Below are 9,888 nucleotides of genomic sequence, written 5' to 3' on the forward strand. Positions count from 1 at the left end.
AACAAAGAAAAGTCTTCCTAAAATAGAGACCAGAGGACACAGGACAACATCCAGACCACATACACACCTGCAAGAACCCAGCGCCTTGTGAAGGGGGTAAGATACAAGCCCTGGCCTGGAGGGACCCGAGCGCCCCTCCCCCCAGCTCCCGGCAGGTGGAAAAAAACCGGAGCGGTTTTTTTTTTTTTTTTTTTTTGGCAAGTGGTTTTTGGAAGCCTTGAAGGGACAGGGACCCCGGTGCTAGGGAGGCAGGGCAGCAGGACCAGTGAGTGGGTGCCTGGGACCGGCGCCTGAGGACAAAAAAAATCGCGTGTTTTTTCCTTTTTTTTTTTTTCTGTTTCCTCTCTCATTGTAGCTGTTGTTGTTTTGGTTTGGAGAGTGCTTTTTGGAAGTCTTAAAGGGGCAGGACAGGACACTTAGACCAGAGGCAGGGAATCCAGGGATCTCTGGGCACTCTAACCCACTGAGAAACAGGGAGCACAGAGGCGCCTTATGGAGATAAATAGCCTCCTGGCTACTCCCCCTCCAACGGGGCTCCACCACTTAGGAGGAGCAGCCCCAGCCAGGCCACACTCACAGCAACAGCAGAGATAAACTACATCGCAAATGGGCAGGTATCAGAGGCCGTTTGTGCGCACAGCAGACAAGCATAAGCCACTAGAGGTCGCTATTCTCCCAGGAGAGGAAGGCCACAAACCTACAAGCAGGGAAGCTATTCCAGTGGTCACTCGTACCAGCTCTGCAAACTATCTCTATCACCAAGAAAAGGCAAAACTACAGGCACACAAAGATCACAAAGACAACACCTGAGGAGACAGACCTAACCAGTCCTCCTGAAAAAGAATTCAAAATAAAAATCATGAACATGCTGACAGAGATGCAGAGAAAAATGCAAGAGCAATTGGAGGAAGTCCGGAGGGAGATCACAGATGTCAGGAAGGAGATCACAGAAGTGAAACAATCCCTGGAAGGATTTATAAGCAGAATGGATAAGATGCAAGAGGCCATTGAAGAAATAGAAGCCAGAGAACAGGAACGTATAGAAGCTGACATAGAGAGAGATAAGAGGATCTCCAGGAATGAAACAACACTAAGAGAACTATGTGACCAATCCAAAAGGAATAATATTCATATTATGGGGTACCAGAAGAAGAAGAAAGAGGAAAAGGGATAGAAAGTCTCTTTGAAGAAATAATTGCTGAAAACCTCCCCAAACTGAGGGTGGAAATAATCGAACAGACCATGGAATTACACAGAACCCCCAACACAAAGGATCCAAGGAGGACAACACCAAGACACATAGTAATTAAAATGGCAAGGATCAAGGACAAGGAAAGAGTTTTAAAGGCAGCTAGAGAGAAAAAGGTCACCTATAAAGGAAAACACATCAGGCTAACATCAGACTTCTCGACAGAAACCCTACAGGCCAGAAGAGAATGGCATGATATACTTGATGCAATGAAACAGAAGGGCCTTGAACCAAGGATACTGTATACAGCACGACTATCATTTAAATATGATGGCGGGATTAAACAATTCCCAGACAAGCAAAAGCTGAGGGAATTTGCTTCCCACAAAACACCTCTACAGGGCATCCTACAGGGACTGCTCTACATGGGAGCACTCCTGAAAAGAGCACACAACAAAACACACAAATTATGAAGAACGGAGGAGGAATAAGAAGGGAGAGAAGAAAAGAATCTCCAGACAGTGTATATAACAACTCAATAAGCGAGCTAAGTTAGGCAGTAAGATACTAAAGAAGTTAACCTTGAACCATTGGTAACCACAAATCTAAAGCCTGCAATGGCAATAAGTACATATCTCTCAATAGTCACCCTAAATGTAAATGGACTTAATGCACCAATCAAAAGACATAGAGTAATAGAATGGATAAAAAAGCAAGACCCATCTATATGCTGCTTACAAGAAACTCACCTTAAACCCGAAGACAAGCATAGACTAAAAGTCAAGGGATGGATAAACATATTTCAGGCAAACAACAGTGAGAAGAAAGCAGGGCTTGCAGTATTAATATCACACAAAATAGACTTAAAGACAAAGAAAGTAACAAGAGATACAGAAGGAAACTACATAATGATAAAGGGCTCAGTCCAACAAGAGGATATAACCATTCTAAATATATATGCACCCAACACAGGAGCAACAGCATATGTGAAACAAATACTAACAGACCTAAGAGGGAAATAAACTGCAATGCATTCATTTTAGGAGACTTCAACACACCACTTACCCCAAAGGATAGATCCACCACACAGAAAATAAGTAAGGACACACAGGCACTGAACAACACACTAGAACAGATGGACCTAATAGACATCTATAGAACTCTACATCCAAAAGCAACAGGATATACATTCTTCTCAAGTGCACATGGAACATTCTCCAGAAGAGACCACATGCTAGCTCACAAAAAGAGCCTCAGTAAATTCCACAATATTGAAATTCTACCAACCACTTTTTCAAACCACAAAGGAATAAAAGTAGAAATAAATTCTACAAAGAAAACAAAAATGCTCACAAACATATGGAGGCTTAACAACATGCTAGTAAATAATCAATGGATCAATGCACAAATCAAAATAGATATCAAGGAATATATAGAAACAAATGACAACAACAACACAAAGCCCCAACTTATGTGGAACGCAGCGAAAGCAGTCTTAAGAGGAAAGTATATAGCAATCCAGGCACACTTGAAGAAGGAAGAACAATCCCAAATGAATAGTCTAACATCACAATTATCGAAACTGGAAAAAGAAGAACAAATGAGGCCTAAAGTCAACAGAAGGAGGGACATAATGAAGATCAGAGAAGAAATAAACAAAATGAGAAGAATAAAACAATAGCAAAAATCAATGAAAACAAGAGCTCGTTCTTTGAAAAAATAAACAAAATAGATAAGCCTCTAACCAAACTTAAGAGAAAAAGAGAATCAACACAAATCAACATAATCAGAAATGAGAATGGAAAAAACACGACAGACTCCATAGAAATACAAAGAATTATTGAAGACTACTATGAAAACCTATATGCCAACAAGCTGGAAAACCTAGAAGAAATGGACAACTTGCTAGAAAAATACAACTTCCCAAGACTGACCAAGGAAGAAACACAAAAGTTAAAACAAACCAATTACGAGCAAAGAAATTGAAACAGTAATCAAAAAACTACCCAAGAACAAAACCCCGGGGCAGGACGGATTTACCTCGGAATTTTATCAGACACACAGAGAAGACATAATACCCATTCTCTTTAAAGTGTTCCAAAAAAATAGAAGAAGAGGGAATACACCCAAACTCATTCTATGAAGCCAACATCACCCTAATACCAATACCAGTCAAAGACCCCACCAAAAAAGAAAATTACAGACTAATATCCCTAATGAATGTAGATGCAAAAATACTCAATAAAAAATTAGCAAACAGAATTCATCAGCATATCAAAAGGATCATACACCATGACCAAGTGGGATTCATCCCAGGGATGCAAGGATGGTACAATATTCGAAAATCCATCAATATCATCCACCACATCAACAAAAAGATAGACAAAAACCACATGATCATCTCCATAGATGCTGAAAAAGCATTTGACAAAATTCAACATCCATTCATGATAAAAACTCTCAGCAAAATGGGAACAGAGGGAAAGTACCTCAACATAATAAAGGCCATATATGATAAACCCACAGCCAGCATTATACTGAACAGCGAGAAGCTGAAAGCATTTCCTCTGAGATGGGGAACAAGACAGGGATGCTCACTCTCCCCACTGTTATTTAATATAGTACTGGAAGTCCTAGCCACGGTAATCACACAAAACAAAGAAATACAAGGAATCCAGATTGGTAAAGAAGAAGTTAAACTGTCACTATTTGCAGATGATATGATACTGTACATAAAAAAACCCTAAAGACTCCACTCCAAAACTACTAGAACTGATATCAGCTTACAGCAAAGTTACAGGATACAAAATCAACACACAGAAATCTGTAGCTTTCCTATACACTAACAATGAACCAACAGAAAGAGAAACAATTCCATTCACCATTGCATCAAAAAGAATAAAATACCTAGGAATAAACCTAACCAAAGAAGTGAAAGACTTATACCCTGAAAACTACAAGTCACTCTTAAGAGAAATTAAAGGGGACACTAAAAAATGGAAACTAATTCCACGCTCATGGCTAGGAAGAATTAATATCATCAAAATGGCCATCCTGCCCAAAGCAATATACAGATTTGATGCAATCCCTCTCAAAATACCAGCAACATTCTTCAATGAATTGAACAAATAATTCAAAAATTCACATGGAAACACCAAAGACCCCGAATAGCCAAAGCAATCCTGAAAATGAAGAATAAACTAGGGGGATCTCACTCCCCACCTTCAAGCTCTACTACAAAGCCATAGTAATCAAGACAATTTGGTACTGGCACAAGAACAGAGCCACAGACCAGTGGAACAGATTAGAGACTGCAGAAATTAATGCAAACATAAATGGTCAATTAATATTTGATAAAGGAGCCATGGACATACAATGGCAAAATTACAGTCTCTTCAACAGATGGTGCTGGCAAAACTGGACAGCTACATGTAGGAGAATGAAACTGGACCATTGTCTAACCCCATATACAAAGGTAAACTCAAAATGGATCAAAGACCTGAATGTAAGTCATGAAACCATTAAACTCTTGGGAAAAAACATAGGCAAAAACCTCTTAGACATAAACATGAGTGACCTCTTCTTGAACATATCTCCCCGGCCAAGGAAAACAACAGCAAAAATGAGCAAGTGGGACTACATTAAGCTGAAAAGCTTCTGTACATTGAAAGACACCATCAATAGAACAAAAAGGAACCCTACAATATGGGAGAATATATTTCAAAATGACAGATCCGATAAAGGCTTGACGTCCAGAATATATAAAGAGCTCACACGCCTCAACAAAAAAAAACAAATAACCGAATTAAAAAATGGGCAGAGGAACTGAACAGACAGTTCTCTAAAAAAGAAATACAGATGGCCAAGAGACACATGAAAAGATGCTCCATATCGCTAATTATCAGAGAAATGCAAATTGAAACTACAATGAGGTATCACCTCACACCAGTAAGGATAGCTGCCATCCAAATGACAAACAACAACAAATGTTGGCGAGGCTGTGGAGAAAGGGGAACCCTCCTACACTGCTGGTGGGAATGTAAATTAGTTCAACCATTGTGGAAAGCAGTATGGAGGTTCATCAAAATGCTCAAAACAGACCTACCATTTGACCCGGGAATTCCACTCCTAGGAATTTACCCTAAGAACACAGCAATCAAGTTTGAGAAAGACAGATGCACCCCTATGTTTATCGCAGCACTATTTAGAATAGCCAAGAATTGGAAGCAACCTAAATGTCCATCGGTAGATGAATGGATAAAGAAGATGTGGTACATAGACACAATGGAATACTACTCAGCCATAAGAAGTGGAAAAATCCAACCATTTGCAGCAACATGGATGGAGCTGGAGAGTATTATGCTCAGTGAAATAAGCCAAGTGGAGAAAGAGAAATACCAAATGATTTCACTCATCTGAGGAGTATAAGAACAAAGGAAAAACTGAAGGAACAAAACAGCAGCGGAATTACAGAACCCAAAAATGGAGTAACAGGTACCAAAGGGAAAAGAACTTGGGAGGATGGGTGGGCAGGGAGGGATAACAGGGGGGGGAAGAAGAAGGGGGTATTAAGATTAGCATGCATGGGGGGGAGGGAGAAAGGGGAGGGTGGGCTGAACAACACAGAGAGGACAAGTAGTGATTCTACAACATTTTGCTATGCTGATGGACAGTAACAGTAATGTGGTTTTTAATGGGGACCTGATATAGGGGAGAGCATAGTAAACATAGTATTCTTCATGTAAGTGTAGATTAAAAATTAAAAAAAAAAGAAAGAAAGAAAGAAAAGGGGGATTACTCCTTGATAGGATAAAACTATTGGTGAATCAACGATCAACACATGCTTTAAATATCCTTAATGTTGATCACTTAAAGGGTGTCAGATGATCAGCTATGGAGGTACTCTTTTCTGATAATATTCCTTTCTCTTAATAAAAAAAAAAGAAAAGCAGTTCCTGTGTGCTGACATCCAATGTATAGAGGGCATGTCAAATGAGGGCAAAGGGTCTGTTTGTTTCTATGCAGAAGATCAAGGCCTAGCTTGGATACCCAGAGAATAAACTAAGATACGATATGAGGAGGAACTTCTGGCATCAGCACTCTCTGGAGGACTCGTGCCGGGGGATGATCATCAAAAAGCCTCCACAGGGATCTGGGCGATGCTGCGGTTGTGTCTGCATCCACCCCACCATTTCCTGGACTTGCCATTGGAATGAGGAGGGAGATGTCTAGGCTGGCATGTGCTTACAGTGAGACAACGAAATTGACTGGATCTGTACTGTTGGAACTCAACCAGGAGTTGGGAGGGGTGCAAGTCGTAGCACTCCAAAATCTTATGACTATAGACTATTTATGGTTAAAAGAACATATGGGATGTGAACAGATCCCAGAAATGGGCTGCTTTAATTTGTCTGATTTCTCTCAGACTGTTCAAGTACAGTTGGACAATATCCATCATATCATAGAGAAATTTTCACAAATGCCTAGGGTGCCTAAATGGTTTTCTTGGCTTCACTGGAGATGGATGGTAATTATAGATTTGCTTTGTTTATGTCACCATATTCCTATTATGTTAATATGTGAGTGCAAATTAGTTGGTAGTTTAAGACCTATACATGCTTAAGGTACTCTACAAGAAGATATGTCAAAGAAATAATCAATCCTCCCATGTTTTCTTCCATATGCTACCTCTATATCTTTTCTTCTTCCTTCCTAATTACAACCCTTAAATAGAATTCGTGCCTCATATCGAATTTACCGAGTATCATAATTCCTCCAGGTAGTAAAGATACCTCGAGACAAGTGCTGGGCATAGAAGCCACAGGGCATAAATCTGCAAAGAAGTAAAAAGCTAACCTTTTCAAACAATATGGCTTCTCTCTCACTTACCAATTTTACTTTTCCCTGTATGGCCCCGGAAGATGACTGGTTAGCCAGAGACGGGTAAGATTCCTCAATGGAGGAACAACCTAAAACAGGCACAGTCGTAGGGGGGCCATCAGGTGAGAAATTGGGGATCAACAGAGGTGAGGCTCAGAACCTCACCCCCCCCTGCTTTGAGAGAAATCTTCTGCATCTGCGGATGTTTTGCTGCCCTTATCTAGCTTGGATTAATACTTAGTCCATAGGCACACACCTGATCATCTACATTTGTCCTCTTACAGCACTAAACTATGTTTTCTACCTTTATCTTGCATCTACCTACCACTTCAGTATTTTATTAAAAATAAAAATAATAATAATAATAAAGGGAGAAATGTGGGATCAACATATAAATCAAGTATAAAAATCAAACAAATATTCATATTTGACTTGATTGTTTATAGTTCATAATGCGTGATCAAAACCAAAATTTTCTGTGATGAATGCCCTTGTACTCTTCACCATGTAAGAATTTATTCACTATGTAAGAATTTGTTCACCATGTAAGAACTTGTTCTTTATGCTTCAGAAGATTGGAGACTGACGAGAATTAGGCTTGAAATGGATTAATGATTGTGCATTGAGCATTGATCCCCCTATACAGAATTTTATTGTTGTTAACAACCATTTGATCAATAAATATGAGAGATGCCCTCTCAAAAAATATATTTTATGCTACTATTGCTATTATTTACTTTTACTATTGTTACTAAAATTATATGGGGTAGATCAGTTCACCTCTGTGAACTTCAGGTTGGTCATCCAAAGAATCAGTCCTTTTCTTAAAAAGCTCAAAATAGAAATACCATTTGACCCAGGAATTCCACTTTTAGGAATTTACCCTAAGAATGCAGGATCCCAGACATATGCACCCCTATGTTTATCACAGCACTATTTACAATAGCCAAGAAATGGAAGCAACCTAAGTGTCCATCAGTAGATGAATGGATAAAGAAGATGTGGTACATATACACAATGTATTATTATTCAGCCATAAGAAGAAAACACATCTTACCTAGCATTTGCAACAACATGGATGGAGCTAGAGGTTATTATGCTCAGTGAAATAAGCCAGGCGGAGAAAGACAAGTACCAAATGATTTCACTCATCTGTGGAATATAAGGACAAAGAAAAACTGAAGAAACAAAACAGCAGCAGAATCACAGAACCCAAGAATGGACTAACCGATACCAAAGGGAAAGGGACTGGGGAGAATGGGTGGGAAGGGAGGGATAAGGGCAGGGAAAAAGAAAGGGGGCATTATGATTAGCATGTATAATGTGGGGGGGCATGGGGAGGGCTGTACAACACAGAGAAGACAGGTAGTGATTCTACAGCATCTTACTAAGCTGATGGACAGTGACTGTAATGGGGTTTGTGGGAGGGACTTGGTGAAGGGGGGAGCCTAGTAAACATAATGTTCTTCATGTAATTGTAGATTAGTGATGACAACAAACAAACATAAAATACATGACTTTAAAATACATCCTAAAAAAAAAAATATGTGCAGAGGACCTGAACAGACATTTCTCCAAAGAAGAAATACAGAAGCCAAGAGGCACATGACAAGTGCTGTATGTGGTTAATCATCAGGGAAATGCAAATCAAAATGAGATATCACTTCACAGCAGTCAGAATGGCCACTATCCAAAAGACAAGAAATAGTAAGTGTTGGCAAGAATGTGGAGAAAAGGAAACCTTCCTCCACTGTTGTTGGAAATATCAATAGGTACAGCCACTGTGGAAAGCAGTATGGAAGTTCCTCAAAAAACAGAAAAACAGAAATACCGTTTGACACAGCAATTCCAGTTCTGTGAATTTACCCAAACAATTCACTTATCCAAAAAGATATATGCACGTCTGTTTATTACTGCATTATTTACAATAAATATACAGAAGCAACCTTAGTTTACATTAATAGATGAATGGATAAAGAAGTATGTGTATATATATATATGTGTGTGTATATATATATATATGCATACACTGTGTATAGATATACACAATGGAATATTATTCATCCATAAAAAGAAAAATCCTGCCATTTGCAGCAAGATGGATGTACCTAGAGAGTATTGTAAGAGAAATAAGTGAGGTGAAGAAAGATAAATACCATATGATTTCACTTATATGTGGATATAAAAACAAAGCAAAATGGAATGAGCAAAATGGCAGCAGAGTCATAAACACTGAGAAGGTGCTGGGGAGGATGAAAGGAGGTGAAGTGGATAAAGGGGAACAAAAATTCTCAGTCATAGTGTAGGTTGGTCATGGGCATGTAGTACAGCATGGAGAATATGGACAATGATTCTGTAACATATTTCTGTGTTGACAGATAGTAGTTATACCTAGTGGGGATGAGGATTTAATAATATGGGTAAGTCTTGTACCACAGTGTTATATACTTGGAACTAAAATAAGACTACATATCAGCAAAAAGGATATAATTCACATATTACACAATTCAGTTATAAAGGTGTATAATTTAATGTTTTAGTACAGAAAGCTGTGAAACAATCAACATTATCTAATTTTACAGTATCTCTGCCTTCCCCAAAAGAAATCTCATACCCATTAGCTCCTCACTCACTTCCGTCACTGTCATCAGCAGCCTTGGCAACCAACAATCTACTTTCTTTAAATGTAAATTTGGTTTTTTGGATGTTTCACTAAAAGGAATTTTATAATATGTCATCTTTTGTAAACTGCTTTTACTTAGTGTAATGTCATTGAAGTTTCATGCATGTTGTAGAAAATATCAGTATTTTCCTTTTTA

The sequence above is a fragment of the Manis javanica genome, chromosome 6, assembly GCF_040802235.1.
Source record: "Manis javanica isolate MJ-LG chromosome 6, MJ_LKY, whole genome shotgun sequence".
Classification (NCBI taxonomy): Eukaryota; Metazoa; Chordata; class Mammalia; order Pholidota; family Manidae; genus Manis; species Manis javanica.